This window comes from Pseudonaja textilis, chromosome 1 (genome assembly GCF_049901715.1).
Source record: "Pseudonaja textilis isolate UNSWEBS1 chromosome 1, rPseTex1.2, whole genome shotgun sequence".
Taxonomy (NCBI): domain Eukaryota; kingdom Metazoa; phylum Chordata; class Lepidosauria; order Squamata; family Elapidae; genus Pseudonaja; species Pseudonaja textilis.
Window position 1 is genome coordinate 275,670,916 of NC_141990.1, and position 21,567 is coordinate 275,692,482.

At 38.6% G+C, this 21,567-nt stretch overlaps 1 pseudogene; it reads left to right on the forward strand.

Moving 5' to 3' along the window:
• Positions 1-18,567: 18,567 nt before the first annotated feature.
• LOC113442797 (small ribosomal subunit protein uS14 pseudogene) lies at positions 18,568-18,936 on the forward strand (annotated as a pseudogene).
• Positions 18,937-21,567: the final 2,631 nt, after the last annotated feature.

The following is a 21,567-nucleotide window of genomic DNA, read 5'->3' on the forward strand; positions in this document are numbered from 1 at the left end:
GCTAGTCTGATTACGTATGCACTATATAAAATATGATGATTGCATGCTGTATATTACTATGCCCCCTAGTACTGACATGCACACAGAATGACTTACTGCTTGGAAATATCCCTGCTATCAATGTGACTTGGCATTGAGATAGAATTATATAAATGTATGTTTTTATTAAAGTTTTTAATCTTTTCAAGTTTAAATTAATAATTTTTCCCTTTCTAGTTCTTGAATTTCTGACATGAGAGGGATGATAATATTACTATTATTTGGGGCAGAGGAAACTTTACTACAAGTGCAACACTGTAGATGAATTCAACTACATCCAACATAGAACCTCACTAGCTGGTAAAATCCAGTACTGTGGCTCCTACTAGTACTCCTAACATTGTCAATATTACTAAAAATAGTAAAACATATATACCCTTATTTTATTCCATCCATCCATCTATCCATCCATCCATATCATCTCTCTCTCTCTTTCTCTCTCTCTCTCTCTCATCTATCATCATTTTCATCATGATCACCATGACCATCATCATCATATATATGTCTCTATGACCATCCATCCATCCATCTTCTTAGAATGTAGTACTGCAGGCTACTTCCTGCTGGCTGCTTGTAATTTGGCAGTTCAAACCTCACCAGGCTCAAGGTTGACTCAGCCTTCCATCTTTCCTAAGTCAGTAAAATGAGGACCCAGATTGTTGGAGGCAATATGCTGACTCTGTAAACTGCTTAGAGAAGAGTGTAAAGCACTGTGAAGCACTATATAAGTCTAAGTGCTCTTACTATTAACAAAATAAGACTTCCCCTACACTTTTGAAGTGTAACTCAAGACACCTAGATGTTATTTGGAATTGTGGCTCTGTGAATAGTTTGCTTTCTGGAACGTGCTTTGGGAGTTCTCACTGCTGCAAAGACATATGCAGACAAAATTGTTTTCCGGAAGAGGAACCAATGTAAGATTTTGCCTGGAAAGGTTCTGTCCTGTGTCACTGGTTCTGTCCTGTGTATATCTTTGAGCCTTTGATTTTGATCCAGTTTTATTCTTTAAAAAAAAGGTAATTTCCAAATAATTCCCTCTATTTTATAAGAAATGTAGAAGTATATAGAAGACCATTTTCCTCCTGGCTTAGAGAAGGAGAAAAAGCATTTTATTCACATAAGTCACTTTATCAAGCCAAGCAATGTATGCTCAATTTGCAGTTTCTTGTTAAAGGTAAACGGTACCATGATGCCAGAAATAAGATGTTTGCAATGCAGTTTTCCATACTGACCTTTACTATTTTAATCCAGCTGCTCTGCATCATATGTCAATAATCACAGAAGCATTACAAATAACATAATTGGTTGCAATTTGTTTTTAATGATGAGTCTGTTCAGACTGAATCAGGTTATTCTACCTGTTTCTGCTATGGTTGTGTACAAAATTGGTGATTGCTCATTTCAAATGAGCTTAATTTGACACAGCTTGAATGTAATTGTTTTCGTTTTCTGCCAAAATAATCCAACAGGCATAGTAAATTTTCTGGAAGCAAACAGAAGAAATGCCCTTATCCCTATGTGTGTGACTCTATGAGAAACCAGCAAGCTACTCCCAGTTTAAGGTAGCCACCTGAATGTCATCCCCCATCCCCTGCCCAAAAAGCACAGATTTGCATAATATTTTCCTATACCAAGATAATCAGAAATGACATCCATATTGATAATTTAAGGCTGATCTACCCAACTTGCTTGCCTCCATGAGTGACTGAGAGCAGGAACATATGATGTTGTCCTATATCCATCTCTCTTTATTTCTTCCCCCATCCCATGGGTTGTAAGGAGTGTTTTTTGACCTTGTCTTTGGACAAGCATTTCATTTTTGTTATTGGCAAACTCCTCCATTATAATGAGCTACTATGTACTGTGGCAGGACTGTTGTCCCTATGTTCATTGTTTGCTGGCCTTCATAAGTTTTTTTTAAAATATTTGTTCATGGAGCAGTGGAAATCTGGGCTTTTCTTCCCCACTTTCCAAGTTCACTGAGGTAACATTGAGATGGTAACCTTCACTTTCTTTTTAAAACGTTCATTGATAGAAGGGTGGAATAGTAAAATGATAGAGCTGTTCCATAGCCTGTTTCCCCCCACCCCCCCCAGGTAAAATGACAAGATTTCTCCCACATTTTCCTTCTAGCCCAAGTAACAGCAAAAATGGTAAAACTATTGGATAATAATTCATCAATGCAGGAAGGGAAGGAAGATAACCCAAGAACTACCTATAGGAAAAGCACAGACAGTGATGTGATATATCTTTGTATAGTGCTAATATGTGTGGTTGGCCCCTGCTTTTTTCCTTTTTATTGTTTCTCTATTGAACCTTTATTCTTTAAATGTTACACTTTTTAATCTTTAATCTTGACTTTGTCAGGAGATCTTCAGATAAGAAAGTTTCAGGTAACAATCTAGTTTTTTACAGGGCTTAAAATAAAAGTCTACTCTTAATTTATTTATTTATTTTTTGGATGCATGAGCGCACGTTTATGGTTTTTTTTTTAAAGTTAATGATATGAAGTTTCAGCTTCCTGATCTTCATATCGGTCCTTTTGTTGAAGTACTACTGATATGGTTGGTGGGTATTGTTGGTGGTGTCCTATTTACCATTTTATTTTTTCTAATTGTTCAGTCTTATTAGTATGTTTTTTTTGTACTCCACTTTGTGATTAAAAGTGAGCTAAACATTTTATGAATAAATTACAATCTGCCTTTTGTTTCATCCCCTCTTTAAGTTTTTGATAACTGGACATGATTTGTACAATTTATCTTGATAAATCTATGAGAATAAAAAAATGGTAGATGTCCATCTGAACATGCAGATGGATTCATGCATCAGTGATAGCTTAAAACATGAGTGATTGGCCTCACTAAACCCATGGGTCAAATAGATCGAGAGTCCTAAATGGAAACCTAGTGGTCTTTCAATGACACTTTAGGTATTTGTGAACATGATGTGCCACTGAGAAAAAGATGATATGCTAAGGAAGTATTTCTCTAGCTCTGCCAAAATAAAACATAATATGCTTGCAGAAAAGAGAAATGCATATGAATAGGGAACCTTTGAGAAGCAGATACAAGAGACAAGGCAAAAACTGGAAATGGCAGAACTGGTTGAAGGATGAGGGGAAGCAGTGGACTTCTTGGTTCTTGAAGGTAAGTGGTAAAGGATGGAAGAAAGAGGTCAGAAAAAGACCAAGTGGTGGGAGGATAGGAAGAAAGGCTAAACATTGTGCTAGGAAAGAAGACAATGGAAAGTCAATAGCTTTGGGAGCACATAAGAATGTATAGAAGAAAAGATCCAATGATCCATGTTGATTTGGAATGAACTGTTTATATCTGCAATGCTTCAGTTTAAATCCACCTGAGATGTCAACATTTCTGTATCCTCACCTCCAAGGGATAATGTGATTTTCTTTTACAGAGTCAAACTACAGAAATGCACATAAGCTTGATATAAAAATCTGTCAAATTAAATTAATGAAGCACATCTGTTATTTGATCATGCAAAGATAATACCCCTACTGGTGCATTGTGGTAAAAATCTTCAGAACAACTTCTTTTGGTTCACTCCTATTGTAGGAGGCTACAATAGCCTCCTGTTTGGGAAAAAACAAAGGGCTGGGTTTATTTTGTGGGGGTGGGGAAGAAATCGTTAAAAGCAGTCTACATTTCAGTAAAGAATGCAACACTGAAGTATTCACTGCCTTGAAAGACAGCTATTTTTCTTTCAACGTTAAAGTATGAGAGGCCCAAAGAAATAATGTCATGCAATTAGAATGATCAAGCTGCCTTCCTTCTCCTACTGGATCAGCTATAATCATGTACATTGGAACCCAGCTCCAGTACGAAGTGTTTCCTTAAAAGCCATTCTTCTTAGCTCCATTTATTTCTCAGGGATTTTACTTTTAGATAAGTATGCTTAGACATTTCAGCTCTGGGCAATTTTCTATTGCTTAGTTTTTGCTATGATTTAAAGGCCTTCACATTTCAGTAACACCTTCTTATTCCCAGCCTCTGTAAAATGAAATTGTTTTGTGGATAAATCAGTTGGCTAATTTTATTCCCCTTGGTGATTGCCCCCTACTCTATCTCCCCTCCCATACTGCATTTTTAATGTTATTTCAAGATGGTATCAATTTGCCTCAGTTATTCTTAAGGCTGAATCCCATAGTTGACACTGAGATCATTTCTTCTATGCTTACAAGCTGGTACATAGTCAATGTGGCTAACCCAACAAACAAAGAAAATCAGAAGAAAATGTTTCCCAAAGATCATCAGGCATGGAGTGCATGACTTCTGTTGACCAAATATATAAGAAGGGAAAACAGAACACTATATACCAGGGTAGGCAATCTTTTTTGCAGCCACAGGCCTTTTATTTTTGGATGGAGACACACACACACACACACACACACACACACACACACACCATTTTCCAGCAGCTAAAGGTCACAGGAAACAGACATTGTCTGTAAAGACATTGTGATGCTGTACAAGTGAGCAAGGCTTATTTTTCAGGGTTTCGTGGAAAAATCATTTGATAGGTCAGTTACTATAAGTGGTTAATAAGTTAATTATCTTCGCCAAAACTACTGATCTTGATTGAACTTAAAAAGGCTAATCAGGGCTGACCTGGTTAATAGATGAATTAGAGACCACCCCAAAATCTCAAGATTGCAGTCTGCATTGGGAAGTATGAAAGAGATTTCAGAAGAAAGAAATGGCAAATAGTGAGTGCTGTTCAGAGTTGCTTGTGGTGAGATAAGGAATTATATAAATTATATAAATGTGATTAATAACAATAAACAAACAAATAAATAAAATTTCTGTGCTAAACATCGAAATAATCTAAATGTTATTTCAACAGATATGGGGTGTCAAACTGGATTTATTTGAGGGCCAGATCATTATTGTAGTTCTCTTTGGGCTGGCAGGGGGGAGGGGGTAGGAAGTACAAGGGGGGAGATGGAACGGACGCCTTCTGCAGCATCCTGCTGGCCAAAATGGGCTCATTTTTGACTAGCAGAGTGTTACTGGAGACCAATGAGTCCAAAAATAGGCCTTGCACAGCCTGTTTTTGACTAGCAGACTGCTGCTGGAGGCTGAGGAGGCCAAAAAATGGCTGTGGGGAGGCCGAGGAGGCCAAAAAAGGGCTGTGAAGCCGAGGCACTGTGGGCCAGTCCTTTGATATTTCCAGGCTGTCCCCATGGGCTAGTTTTAAGCACCCCATGTGCTGGATCTGACCTGTGGGCCTTGAGTTTGACACCTTTGTAATAGATGGAAATTTCTGAAATATTACATCATGATATTATTTATTTAAATAAATGGACACATAAATGGGACAATACTATATTCAAGTTTTGATTTGCTAAACTTATGCAATTGGCCTTGAGAAAGGAGGGAAAATACCTCTTTTGTTCCTTTGTTCCCCTCTCAAGTCCAACAACTCTGAATGGTGCAACCCAGGCAGCAAGGATTTGGTGTCTCTGAAAGCTGCAAAAGAAAGAATTTATGAATTTCTTATTTATTTATCAAATTTATTTATCAGTAGCTAAAGGTTGTAAGGAAGGACTTGAAAGGTGGGCAAAAATGCCAAATCCAGTCTAAACAGTTAACTATGCAAGCAATCATAATAATTACTGCTTTTCTGTCCACAGGACATAGAAAGGTAGATATGTACACAGTACAGTGGCAACTGAAATAAAGGATTACTATTTTTAAAAAATAATTGAGTAACCAAATATATTAGGGAAGAACTATCATCCATGTTGCATTTTCCATATTGTTTTCTTGGCATTGCTTAGTACCTTGTCAAAACACTGTAGGTCAATAGCTCCCACCTTTTGGCATCATGGACTGTGTATTTGTGTGTGTGTGTGGGGGATTGGGGGCATTCCTGTTCTAGATCATAGTTTCAACATCTGCTTTTCTTCCATCTAATGTAGAACCTGTTAGTTTACAACATTCAGTTCTTTAAGTTGTACATCATTGATAGAAATCCTTTCTTATAGGCCATAGAAATGTATTAAGAAGGCATCCAAAATCTTTCCTGAAAGATGCTTGTTATATAGCATAGAGGAGTTGCTTTTGAAAGGCAGAGTATTCTTACATTGCACATCTAGATTTATTTCTTAGTATTTGGAGTGGTGGGTTATTTAGCAAGATTGGGGGGAATCTGTTGTATATAGACATTTGCATACTCGTAATACTACGTTCCGATTGGACAATCACTACTGCCTAACGATTGGTGGTTAACAACAGTTTATGATTGGCCGCCCAAACGGCGGGAGGTTTAAAATAATGCCATTGGTTGTGAGCCGCAAGCAGCTGCTATAAAAGAGGCTGCCACGGCTCGAGTTTAGTTGAAGTTACTGACAGTTAAATAAAGAGCTGAACTCAACTCCGGTCTTGAGTCTATCTTGTTCTGGCGATAGAACACTGGCAACGAGGGTGGGATTGAGAGGACAAAGACTGTAAGCACATGGCGAAGAGAGCCAAGAAGTCAAATAGATGGCCGGAAATAATTCGCCACATGAACTATTCAACCCAGCCGAAGAGGACTGGGAACCATATATCGACAGGTTCCTGATGTTCCTAGAGAGTAATGAACTACAAGGAACCACGGACCAAAGGAAGAGAGCTGTATTCCTGACGCATTGCGGACCTACAATTTTTAAGATGGCCAAAGCATTGGCAAAACCGCATGACATCAAACAGATGCCGTGGCTGGACCTGAACCGGATGCTGAGAGCTCATTACGCGCCTGTTGTTTCTAATCTTATTCGAAGACACGAATTTTATAAACGGGATCAACGAGAAGGCAAAAGTATCGGGGATTTCATAGCAGCACTGAGGGACATTGGAGGAGCATGCGAATTTCTTAACATGGACAAAGCCATGAGAGACTGCATGGTTCTCAGACTGAGAGACACTACACTCCAGAGCAAACTACTAAATTGACCCAACATCACCATAAATGAAGCCATCGCTGAGGCAACCACAGCTGAGGCAGTGAAAAAAATCTGTGGGGAAAATGAAGCAAATGAATACAGCCAACAGCCCAAGCCAGAGCAGAGAAAAGAAAGCGAGGGTACCCAGAAACACACTACCGCAACCACCCACCATGAAGACATTGAGTCATCAACCGACTCTGAGGACGAATACGAAGAGGTTCATAGGCTCCAGTCTGAACGGAACCAGCGAGAAAAAAGAGGAAGGAAACCTGGTTTTCAGTGTGCCGGATGCAGAGGAAATCGCCCGCATTCTGAATGCCGTTTTTTGGACGCCATCTGCAGACACTGCGAAAAACAGGAGCACATTGCAAGGGTCTGCCGAAACAAAAAGAGCTATACTCCCAAAAGACGAGGCAGCACCCACCCCAGAACTAAGGAGAAGCAAACCGGAAGTTGTTGGAGCCGGGAAAATAGAAGTCAGCGACTCAACGAGAAGGAAGAAACACACCAGACAATTATCATTGGGAATGCCAGAGCAACTGATGCTAAGAAGGTCCGAATAAACGTCAAAATAGAGGGAGAGCCATGTGAAATGGAAGTGGACTCTGGCTCATATCTGTCAATGGTATCATGTAACACAATAAAAAGCTTGATACCAGACATATGACGAAAAGAACTCGAAGAGCAAAGCCTGACGTTAAAAGACTACCAAGGAAACAAGATTCTGGTAGTTGGACCAGAACATTTCAAGGAAAAATTCAAGAAACACACTGAAATTCTTCCATTGACCATTGTTAACCAAGACCACCCCGGCCTGCTTGGTTTAGAATGGTTCGAACTTTTGGGGATCGAAGTGACAGGAATCAACAGCCTCACTGAGACAGACTGGGAAGAAAGCCTAATGAAGGAGTTCCAGGACGTATTCGACGGGATGCTAGGCAAGTACCATGGGACCCCTATCTCATTTAGCCTAAACCCGAACATAGCCCCCATCCAGCTAAAGGCCAGACACGTTCCCTTTGCGTTAAAGCCAAAAATCGATGAGCAGCTGAACAAACTCATTGCATAAGGGGTGCTAGAGCCAATCAACAATGCAAGATGGGAAACCCCGATTGTAACTCCTGTGAAACCAGATGGGTCCGTGCGCATCTGTGGTGACTATAAGGCCACCCTGAACCACGCATTACAGCAGAGCGCATACCCCGTTCCAGTAGTTCAACACCTCTTGCACTCATTGGGAGGAGGAAAATTTTTTGCAAAGCTCGATCTTGTGCAGGCATATCAACAATTGCTGGTTGATTCTGAGATGGCAGAGGCACAGACTATTGTAACACATAGGGGGGCATTTAAATGCAACAGATTGCAATTTGGTGTCAGCGTGGCCCCCGGCGTTTTCCAAAGCCTGATGGAACGCCTCCTCCAAGGACTAAAAGGGGTGGTTCCCTATTTTGATGATGTATTGATATCCACCGGAAATAAAAAACAACTAAAGGACCAACTAAGGGCAGTCTTGTAAAGATTTAGAGAAGCAGGACTCAAGGTCAAAAAAGAAAAATGCCAACTAGCCACAAATCAGGTCGAGTTCCTAGGATATCTTACTGATGAAGCAGGAATCCACCCCACTGGAAAAAAAATATGAGAGATAAAAGAAGCACCCAGACCCAAAAACAGAACAGACTTTCAGGCATTCTTGGGATTCATTAATTTTTATAATGTCTTTTTGCCGCAGAAGGCAACAATAGTGGAACCACTGCATAGACTACTAGATAAAAAAGCCATCTGGAAATGGGGCCGACAAGAAGAAGCTGCATTCCAAAGAATTAAGGACTTAATAACATCCAAATCTGTATTAATCCAATACAGAGACACGCTACCACAGACTGTCACCTGTGACGCTTCACCATTCAGCGTAGGTGCAATACTTAGCCACACACTACCTGATGGCAGAGAAGCACCGATCGCCTTTTATTCCAAAATGCTGTCAAAAGCCGAAAGAAACTACAGCCAACTGGACAGAGAAGCCTTGGCTGCTATCTCAGGGGTAAAACGTTTTCACGAATACCTTTATGGTAGGAGATTTTCCTTAATTACCAACCACAAGCCACTGTTAGGAATCCTGGCAGGAGACAGGGCCACCCTCAACATCCTGTCTCCAAGGATGACAAAATGGTCGGAATTTCTTGCAGCCTACAATTACAAGCTCATCTATCGACCAAGGAAAAGCCATACCCCACGCCGACGCACTGAGCTGCTCACCCCTACCAGACCACGACAACAACCCAGCTCCCACAACACGCACCCTGCAAATTGAAACAATATCAAACCTGCTGCATTGGACATTGCAAGGGAAACCACATAAGATACACTAATGGCCCGACTCCTGCACTGGGTGGGGAGGGGCTGGCTGGAAAACTACAAAAACAAGACTTTAAACCGTTCAGAACCCGGAAAACTGAGCTGTCAATTGAAAAAGGATGCATATTGTGGGGGGATAGGGTTGTTGTGCCAAGAAAATTACGAAAAGACGTGCTGAACATGTTACATGAGGGACACCCAGGCATGGTAAAAATGAAGTCCCTGGCCAGAAGCTACGTCTGGTGGCTAGGAATAGACAAAGACATTGAAACCTGGGTAAAAACATGTAATAAATGCCAGTCGTCCAGACCTACCCCCACTTTAGCACCGGTCCTTGACTGGGAGACACCCAGAGGCCCCTGGTCAAGGATCCACATAGACTTCGCCAGACCCACAAAGGGATATACATTTTTAATCATCGTCGATGCCTACTCGAACTGGTTGGAGGTCAGAATCATGAGTTCAACAACGACTGTGATCCTTTTACTACACTGATGGTTAATACTACAATACTTTAATGGTTAAATAACTGAAATCTCTAGTGATATGCCATTAGGGACCAGGGGAAATATAGGCCATTAAATAGGAACAACAACAATCCTGTTGCTGTTTTTTGGTATAGAAATTGTTTTTTTCTTCTATGCCTGTTGAGCTTAAGCAGCTTTTTCCATTCTGGTAATGTTAAACTGCTTTAGAAATCCAGTATCAAAAAGCTGGCCATATTGATAGGCAATTATAGGGGCTGAAGGACAATAATTCTGTATGGTGCCATGTTGGGGAAAGTTACATAGAGCTCCAGTGTGGCAGTATAAGTCTGGAACTAGGAAGACTTACTGTGATGGAATGTAGTGGATTCCCAGGAAGGAGGGGTGCTTCAGAGGAGGAAGAGGTGACTCAGTTCTGATATTATATGACAGAAGATAAAGACAGACTTTCCTTAATAGTTCATGGAGTGCATTATAATGGACATAGTAGAGTGCTCAGTCTGGCAAGATTTTCTCTATAGGTATAAAACAACAGGAGTGGGGGGTGGGGGATCCTCCCCTTGGAAAAATCATCATGTATAATTCTTGGTATTGAGCCTGACACCCAGGTTCAAATCCATACTCAGTCAAAGAACCTAACTGGATGAATTTGCACTAGCTGCTATCTCTCAATCCAATTTATCTGTCACAATTATGGTGAAGCTAAAACTGGTAGTGGAAGAATAGCTCCCCTGAAGAACCAGGAAATTATATGTCTTTCAGCTCAACATTTGTTCTGGGAAAGACAATTGGAATTGCTTTTAAAGATAAAATAACCCAGCATTTAGAGACATGGGCCTTCTTCAAGGATACCCAGCATGGTTTCACTAAAGGAAAGTCCTGTTTAATTAACATATTTGACCTTTTGTGGGTATAGACAACATGTTGATAAGGGTGTGCCAGTAAACATTATCTATTTAGATTTTCAAAAGAAGTTGGATCAATTCATTTAAGTTATGGGAATCACCATAACTTAAATGAATTAAATGAATCCTGATGGCAATCTGTTGGGAGACTAAAGCCTTCATTGTGAAACTGATGAGTGAGAACTGACTGCCAGACTGTATTGGCCAATGCTCCAATGCATTAGGGCATTGCTTATATTTTTAGGTTCTTGGGTATTAGATACACTGCATTGAGCTCCTTAAGGAAACAAATTTTAAAAGAAGTCTTGATAGATCAAAGTAGTTTGGTCCTAGAATGGATTTTTACTGTTAATTCTGTAAGCCAAATGTAAACCCAGTTTGATTTGAAACCAAGAAAGCTGTTCTTTATCAGGACAGCCCATTAATGTTTCTCACTCATTTTTGTACATATCGAATTGATTCATATGCTATGTTAGGACCCATTTATGATATTTAAAACCCTGAATTGATTATGGCTAGGCATTTTGAAACATTTTTCAAATATGTACTTGCATACTATTGATATGATTGATACATTTAATTATATTTAATCAAACTAGGAAGAAGTCTTTGTAATGGCTTCGCTTAGGTTCTGGGATTACCTTTCATGGAAGACCCATCTCAAAAGTTTAGTGTAAGTTTTGTTTTAAAAAGTTCAACAAACTCCCCTTTTTAATACTTATAATATTTTAATTGTTACTACACTGAGTTCTTCTGCCGTTGATTCTTTTTGAAAAATCTTGCACTATAAATCCAGGGAGAAAGGTTAATTGCTCAGTTATGGATCTTGCACTATAAATCCAGGGAGAAAGGTTAATTGCTCAGTTATGGATTTGCAATGCAACCATCTACAACTGCTTGGTGAGAAGGTACATTAGAATCACAGAAAGGACATTACAAGTCATCTAATCCAAAGTTCTGTATAACTTTTAACAGAAAAATGAGCATTGTCATGGTTGGAATGGATTTGAGATCTATTGCTGATCTGTCAGTTTTGTTCCACAACAATTTTTTTCTGATAAGTAAACAGTGGTTCAGTTATTCATAGTGCTTGTGTACGATAGAATGAAGTGCTTCTGTCTTTGGAATCTTATTAGAAGTATAGTTGTAGGATGAATGTAATGAAAAACAGAACATGAATGAGAGTTACTGCAGTTGCCTGGCATTCTTCTTTTAATGCCATGTAACGGATACCTACCCTTGAGACACTTTATGAGTCTAAGAATTAAAGTAGGATTCTCATGAAACACCCATAAATCATTAGATTATATACAACAATCTAACTGGATGGGAAATAGTCAAATGTCTATGGAGATTCTCATTCATCAAAGTCATGGTTGTCCTAAAGGTGCTTGAAGACATTTCACTTCTCATCCAAGAAGCTTCTTCAGAACTGAAGAGAACTTCTTGGGTGACAATTGAAGAAACATCTTGGATGAGAAGTGAAATGTCTTTAAGCAAAAACAAAGAAAGTCCAGTTGCCTTTTGAAAAAGCACCTATGGAAAATAGCCAAGTTCTTTTAATCAAGACTGGGAAAATTCACTCTTTATTTATATATTGACCAATCAAGTATTTATAAGTGTAATAAAAATGGAAGCTATATAGCATAAGTCAAATTAAAATCAAAGCACATTCTGATATAATGACACATAATATAATGACACATAATATAATGATATATAATGACATATGATATAGTTACATATAATATAATGACATATAGTATAATATAATGACATATAATGACATAAGAGTGGTGGCTAATTTTTTTGGCTCCTGTGCCAAAAATTGTGTGCCCCCCAACCCCTGCACATGCATTCATGATCCCCTCTGCTGCCCCTGAGTCTGCACTCAGCTGGCTGTTTCAGCCTGTTTGAGGCATTTTTCGGCCTGCCAGAGGCTTGAGGGAAGCCTCTGCAGCCTTTGCAGGCCAAAAAATAGGCCCGTTTTATCACTTCTGGATTTCTGGAAATACTGGAAGTGATGAAACAGGCCTATTTTTTTGGCCTGCAAAGGCTGCAGAGGCTTCCCTCAAGCCTCTGGCAGGCCGAAAAATGCCTCAAACAGGCTGAAAAGCAGCTGGAAAGCACGCACAGTGAGGTAAGTTTACCTGGGGATCACATGCCCCCACAAATGGTATGGCATAGATTCACCATCACAGATATATAATATAATATAATAATCAGTTATATGTATTGTTGCATCAAGTCTGATTCTATGGAAGAATATGGAAAGGTTAAGTGAACGCATGAAGAAATTGTCTTATTTTACTATTTTACATGCAAAGAGCACTAGTTTGAGCTGATGTGGGGAAATTTCATAATATTCAAACTTGTATGTGGCTTAATATATTTTCCCAATTTATTTATTAACTTGTCCCGTTATCAAAAAAGATATATTTCTTTTGTAACTTTTTATTGGAATACAATAAATATTTATAAACATCCCAAGTTCATACTGATCTGATTTCTTTTTTTATCCATGCTACGTAGAAAAATTAATTTGTTATCTGTAACATGCATCATTCCTTGGTAATTTCTAGAACTTATGAATAAAGATTTTAAAGGACTTTTTCCCCCATCTGAGCATTATTTCTCAATTTCCCTCAAAAGGTTTTAAAATAAATCTAACGTTAAGAATAGCCACCTGTACAAGAAAGTAGATGAGTTGTGTAAGTTCACAGATAATCATTTGAAGACCTCCAATAAGTAACCAATTCTTCATTTCAATCTATAGCAATCACTTATTGCCCTGGAAGTAGGTGCAGATTATTACATAGCCAATACAAGGAGGGTTGCTCTACTAAATGCTGCACTCAATATTTTGTGGCATTCAATAAAAGCAGCTGCTCTGAAAAATTCTTGGAAGTGAATATGTCTGAGTGGTTCTCTAACATACATCCACTACCCATAAGGTTATTTTGAATGCTGTTTGGACAGGACTCTTGCATTGGTTGATAGTAAAAAAACAGAGTATTAACAAGTCTTTTAGAAACCAACTGTGAAGTAAAGGTGGCAAACTCATTGCTACTATAGCTCTTATACAAGGAGATGGTCCATGAGCCATTGGGTCATTGTTTCACTTATGTCATTGAGATATTTACTCACCTAAATACATCAATTGAAAGATCATGGACATATGCACAAAAGACCATAAGGTGCAGGAGCAATCTTCAACTACTTGCCAGCTTTCCCATTAACTTTGCTTATGAGAAACTTTCAGGGAGAAAGTAAATGGGAAAGTTGGCAGGGAAGGTCAGAAGTTACTAGGTAAGTTTCCCCCACTTACCTAGTAATCTCTCTCAGCCCCTCTGCACACTCATGCCACACTGGTCACACAAGTACCCTTTCATACCTTTTCTGACCCATACAACACTTTTGCACACCTCTCTGACTCACATGGGATCTCCATGTTCCCTTCTTGACCTGCATTGTACTCTCCACCCACTTGCACTGCAATCTTGTGCACCCTTCCTGACTTTCACCTCACCTCTTGGTCACCCTCATTGCACTCTGACACATCCACCCTGTCTTATGCCACTTGGGCACCCTCTTGCACTTTCACACCCATTCCCTTAACTTTTCACACTTTTCAGGAACCCATTCACTCCCTCTACACCTGGCAACAGCCACTTATCTTACCTGCTCATCTTCGACTTCCAACTTCCTACTGGCTTCCCCACCAATTATGCTGACATAGCTGTCAATCTGACATAGCTGCCAAATTTCTCATTGACTGCCCCATTGATGACAGCATGGTAGCAGCTTTTCCATGTTTAAATCCCATGGGAGCGTTCCCTAAGTTAGACCATTCGAGGTACATTCATTCAAAAATTGTTGCTCTATTTTATTCCATTGAATGTTACATACAAATAAACACAAGAACTTTAGTAATATATAAATAAGAATGAGAGCAAATAGTTCTGCTCTCATTTTTCCAATGGTTTTCTCATGTATTATTATTAGAAAGTTTAAAGTAGATAAAATGTTTTATGATTTGAACAATGCAGGACTGAGTTTGAAATAGAATTATATACAAATGATGAATATGTTATTACTAAAATGTAGAAACTTCTCTTAAAATTATGACATAGAAGAAGAATGTAAAATAATGTATGATAAATTGATTATATATTTTGGTTACAATATACAAATGGATCAGTGGGAAAAATGTGTAGTTGAAAGGACTGAAAATCACTTTATGTTGTACCTTTAAGTAATGTTTTAATAAAATGATGTATCATATTTGTTACAAGAGAAATTGTCTAGAAAGTATCAAGGTACTTTGAATCTTTGTTGGAAATGTGAACAATATGAAGGGACTTTTATTATATATGATGGACATGGAAAAAATTGAATAAAAGTAAATATACACTGCTCAAAAAAATAAAGGGAACACTTAAGCAGTACAATGTAACTCCAAGTCAATCACACTTCTGTGAAATCAAACTGTCCATTTAGGTAGCAACACTGATTGACAATCAATTTCACATGCTGTTGTGCAAATGGAATAGACAACAGGTAGAAAGCCTAGGCAGTTAGCAAGACATCCCCAATAAAGGAGTGGTTCTGCAGGTGGTGACTACAGACCACTTCTCAGTTCCTATGCTTTCAGGCTGATGGTTTGGTCACTGTTGAATGCTGACGGTGCTTTCACTCTAGTGGTAGCATGAGACAGAGTCTACAACCCACACAAGTGGCTCAGGTAATGCAGCTCATCCAGGATGGCACATCAATGTGAGCGGTGGCAAAAAGGTTTGCTGTGTCTGTCAGCGTAGTGTCCAGAGCATGGAGGCACTACCAGGAGACAGGCCAGTACATCAGGAGACATGGATGATGCTGTAGGAGGGCAACAACCCAGCATGAGGACCACTACCTCCGCCTTTGTGCAAGGAGGGACGGGAGGAGCACTGCCAGAGCCCTGCAAAATGACCTCCAGCAGTCCACAAATGTGCATGTGGCTGCTCAAACGGTCAGAAACAGACTCCATGAGGGTGGTATGAGGGCCCAACCTCCACAGGTGGGTGTTGTGCTTAAAGCCCAACACCGTGCAGGACATTTGGTATTTGCCAGAGAACACCAAGATTGGCAAATTCGCCACTGGAGCCCTGTGCTCTTCACAGATGAAAGCAGGTTCACACTGAGCACATGTGACAGATGTGACAGGGTCTGGAAACGCAGTGGAGAACATTCTGTTGCCTGCAACATTCTCCAGCATGACTGGTTTGGCAGTGGGTCAGTAATGGTGTGGGGTGGCATTTCTTTAGGGGGCTGCACAATGTGCTCGCCAGAGGTAGCCTGACTGCCATTAGGTACCAAGATGAAATCCTCAGACCCCTTGTGAGATCACATATTGGTGCAGTTAGCCCTGGGTTCCTCCTAATGCAAGACAATGCTAGACCTCATGTGGCTGGAGTGTGTCAGCAGTTTCTGCAAGATGAAGGCATTGATGCTATGGACTGGCCCGCCCATTCTCCAGACCTGAATCCAATTGAGCACATCTGGGAAATAATGTCTCACTCCATCCACCAATGCCACGTTGCACCACAGACTGTCCAGGAATTGGGGAATGCTTTAGTCCAGGTGTGGGAGGAGATCCCTCAGGAGACCATCCACTCATCAGGAGCATGCCCAGGCATTGTAGGGAGGTCATACAAGCACGTGGAGACCACACACACAACTGAGCCTCATTTTGACTTGTTTTAAGGACATTACATCAAAGCTGGATTAGCCTGTAGTGTTTTTTCCCACTTTAATTTTGAGTGTAACTCCAAATCCAGACCTCCATGGGTTGCTAAATTTGATTTCCATTGATAATTTTTGTGTGATTTTGTTGTCAGCACATTCAACTATGTAATGAACAAAGTATTTAATAAGAATATTTCATTCATTCAGATCTAGGATGTCTTATTTTTGTGTTACCTTTATTTTTTTGATCAATGTATTAGTTCAGAAGATTTTAAATATTAATATATAATTTAAACCAGGGACTTTTCTTTTGGGTTAAATGGACTTGCAGTTAAAAAAGCCATTTTTATATATGACAACTGTAGCAAGATTATTTTATGCTCAAAAGTGCAAAATGTTCAACACTATCCACTATGCAGAAATGGTTAGTAAAGTTGATGGACCTTGCAGAGATAATGAAACTGATTTTCCTGATTAGATAGAAAATAATACCTATATTTATAGCCAACTAGAAACATAGTTTTTTTTTGCATGAAAGAGGAAGAAATGCACTTATAACTTGCAGTTTAAGAATGGCTAACAGAAGAAATTGAAAATTGTTTTTATAATCATAGAGTAAGGGATAACTTTGTAATTACTTTTTCTGCCAAAGAAATTAGGAACTTCTGTTTCTTTTCATCATTTTTTTGCCCTTTTATCTTTTCTCTCTCTTTTTTTCTTTGTTTTCATTACTGTGTATTAGTTTGTGTTAATTTTTATGTTATCTTTAAACCTTACAATAAATTTATATCTATCTATCTATCTATCTATCTATCTATCTATCTATCTATCTATCTATCTATCATCTATAATCATGATGGTAAGCTCTGAAGGATAAATTGAAAATGTATATAGTGTAGGAGCTGATAGAAGAGGAAATAAATAGCATTGCCCACTATATTAATAATCTACACCAACTGATAGATCCAGGATTCTAGAAAAGTAGAAACTGTTGTCCGTCTTAAATATCTTATTAGGTTTGCCTCACACAGCAATGAATGGCTTAGTCTTCCTGGAGTGGAGATGCTGTGTAAGAAGTCAGGAAAGGCAATGGCATTCCTCAAATCAGGAATGGCATTGCCCGACAGATGGGAGGAATTTAAGATTTACATATTGAAAAAGTTTGATGTTGGTTAGTTACATATAGTGGAAATGAATTTTCTATCTATATGATTCTTCCCTAAAAGATATCAAAATGTAAGATGTTTATTCCATACAAATTATGGGCAGAGATCAGCAACTAATTGTCTGGTATTTAAAATAGAAGGAATGTTCATTCTGTTTTAGAATTATCAGAAGAAAGAAACAAACTTGGTTAAATTATAGTATTGACAAAAGATTATTGAACAATATTATTAATTATTTGTTTAAGAATTTGGGATAATTATTTTTGCTTTGCACAGGTCACCTGCAGGAAGCGAGGGGAGCCGAATGTCAACTCATAAAGCATCCCTGGCCTGCTCTTGAGTTGCCATAGGCAAGGGGGATGGGAAAATGAATTTGCAGCTGAGGCAAGGCAGCATGGCACACAAAGCAAAAGCACACTGCAGCCATATCTCTGACAAGGCCTTCTCTGGGGTTACACACAGTGGCTGGAGAAGAGTGATACCTACAACTCACAAAATTGCTTCATTGGAGAATGTGACTGATTACACAACTTGGGGGGAGGGGGAAAACAGGGTTAGAGCTGGACCATAAATTATGTGGGATCAGAGTTGGCTTTACTTGGAATGTGCTGACATAAAGCTCCTAATAAATAACTGGATTTATTTTAAAGCTTGGCTCAAGGCTCATGATTTAATTAGGGAATTGGTCCTGACAATAACAGTATCAGCATTTTGCAAGCTAACATTTAGATTTTTGTTGTAACCACTGGCTACTGTAGCATTTTGTCTATCAGGTCTTACCTAAGCTATTGTTAAATCCACATAAGGAGATTCTTAACAATTTCTGCAGAAAATGAATACAGGTAGTCCTCAACATATGATGACTATTGGGACCAGAACGTACATTGTTAAGTGATGCCGCCATTAAAACGAGCCATTTGCCTTTTCCTTTTTTTCCCTTTCGGCACCTGAGACACGCGAACATCGCCATGGGACACCAGCAGCTCTACTGGAGCCACCCCAGGAAGTTTGGGCAGGGATCTTGATCCTGCTGTGTGTGCTCCAACCAGCACGGACTGATCTGCAAGTAAAGCCTCAACATGTGTCGCCAGTGCTTCCGCCGGTATGCCAAAGACATCGGCTTCATTAAGATGGATTAAATACTTGTCTACAGAAGTGGTTTGAGGCGACTGGCAAGCTGGAATATGTGGCTGGATGAACTGTTCTTGCTATCCTTACCGTTGTGAAGAGTTGTCCACCCTGACTCTCAAATATTTCTGTTTGTTAATGCTGATGTGTTAATTATGTGACAGTCATATTTTACACAGTTTGATAATTGACAAATAAAAATAAATAAATAAATAAATAAAATCTGAAGCCTGTTTGGTTTCCTTTGATTGTTTAATAAAAATCAGTCATCCTCAAATGTAAAAAAAAATGAGTCACCACATTAGTGTGCCCAATTTTGCAACCTTTGTAAATGTGAGCTGATTGCCAAGTACCTGGATTACAATCACTCAACCCCAGGAATGGGGGACTGATCATAAGTCACTTTTTTCACCATTATATTAACTTTGAATGGTTGCTCAATGAATGGTTGCAAGTAAAGGACTACCTGTAATGAAACCACATTTAAGGCTTCTTAATTTTAACTGGACCAGGAAATGAAATTTGAAACTTAGCACTTAATTTAAACTTAGTTTAAATCACCTTTACTATAATGATGAGATTCACTGGTAGCTTCTTTGTTTGGATAATAATTATTGCTCAGATTTTTGGAGAGTCTAGATACATTGGTTGTAGCCAATTAACTTGAATTCATCTGATTTAGCAATAGCACTTAAATGTATATACCACTTCACAGTGCTTTACAGCCCTCTCTAAGTGGTTTACAGAGTCAGCCTATTGCCCCCAACAATCTGGGTCCTCATTTTATTGACCTTGGAAGGATGGAAGGCTGAGCCAACCTTGAGCTGATCAGAATCAAATTGCTGACAGTCAGCAGAATTAGCCTGCATTACTGCATTCTAACCACTGCACCTACACATCTCATTAATTCCTAATGTGTTTGCTTTTGCTTTTGGAATTCAATATGGCCTCCATCTTTCGCTTCAAACAACAAATTCTTAATATTTGTTAAAGAATTAAACATGAATTCTAAGACGTTTGATCCTAGAAGATGAGTCTTTGTGACTAGTTTAGAAAGTTGAACTGTGAAAGTTTATTTGCCTATGGTAAGTGAAGCAGATAAAGGAACTTCAGGAAAAAAAACCCTAAAGAATTGCTATAAATATATGCATAAGGATACCCAGAAAATTATTTCTTCCTGGTATCCATTAAAAGATTGCAGGGGAGGAGATGACAAAATTGAGTTTACTTTCACCATGGCTATTTGATGCTTCATATCACTTAACAGCGGAATATCATAGACATCTACTACTGATAATATCTTGAGAGAGAGTTGGAAAAGAAAGCATTTTTGTGGGTATTTGGAGCTTAGAAAACTGGGAGATAGTATAAGCCCCTCTTGCTGGCTGAAAGCTAGAGTTTGTGTCAAGCTTCACTAAGCACACAAGACTCTGATTTTGTATCATTAAAGGCTCATTATCTCTTTTAACTTCTGTTGAAAGCATTCATCCATAGCCATAGCTGCCTCTGAAACAATAGAAGCTACCAGCTTAATAATAATGCATTTTTGCCAGCTTAAAAAGCCTTTAAAGATGGATTGGGTTTCAAAACAAAGAAACAAAGAAGCCCTGTACAAAGGGGGAAAAAGTTATTTCTATGACCGACTTTTTATTTTTTTTAATTAAAAACTAGTTTTTGTATATTTCCACCTTCCTGCATTTTGATTGCTCTCAATTCACCTGACTTATCTTGTTTTGTGAAGAACACATTTATTTTGAATGCAAAAAGGAAACCCAATGTCTCTTTTACAGTGCACAAAACAAAGATTAATAAGAAGAGAAGAGAAACAATATATTGGCATTTACATATCTTAGCCTGTTTTTTTCATAGTCATTAAACAACAAGACTCTCCCTTGAATTCAGCAGTGGATTAAATGAATAGTTATTTCTATAGCTGATGGTTTTGTTTATGCATTAATGATATCTTTACTGCATTTATCTGTTGCCATGATAGAGTTTTCAATCTTAGAGCTACCATAATCTTCTCCAGCCTTCAGTATATCAGAGTCAGTTTGGTGGCATAAGGGAATTTTGAAAGTTATATTGCTGCACATGAATCAACAGCAAGTGAAATGCACTTGAGACATGATCAGCCAGTTTTAATTCATTGCAGAAAGTTAGAGATACCAACATGCATTTAATGTAATCTGATCACTTTATTCAACCCTGAATTTATGAGCAATTCAACAAGAGTAATATGACAAGGTTTTTTATAAATAGTAACTTCCATCAAATGTCAACTTAGTGCATCATAAATATATTTATTTAAACTTATTGCTGAAGGTATAGAGAACTCTTTGAATGTTCATTCTTTTTTTCACAGGAAAATGATCTCTGAAAAGAAAGCAATATTTTCCCTTCATTGATCATGCCCTTACAAAGGAAGCAAGCATTGTATGCTTACAGTATGTAAATCAGTGGTAGGATATGTAAAATAGGTTATTACCATCCAAGACCTTTTTTCATAATATTTTGATCAAAATCACATAAGAGAGGGGAGGGATGCACCAGTTAGTTTGCCTTCTTGGCTGTACCTTCCTCACCACATCTGCAGGGGTGGGCAGGAGATCAGAATGATGAAGCATAGAACAGAACAGAATAGAACAGAACAGGACAGGACAGGACAGGACCGAATAGAATAGAATTCTATGTTGGCCAAGTGTGATTGGACACACAAGGAATTTGTCTCCAGTACACAAGCTCTCAGTGTACATACAAACAACAAGTGATAAATAATAATAATAATCATAATATAGTCATTATGAATATACAATACT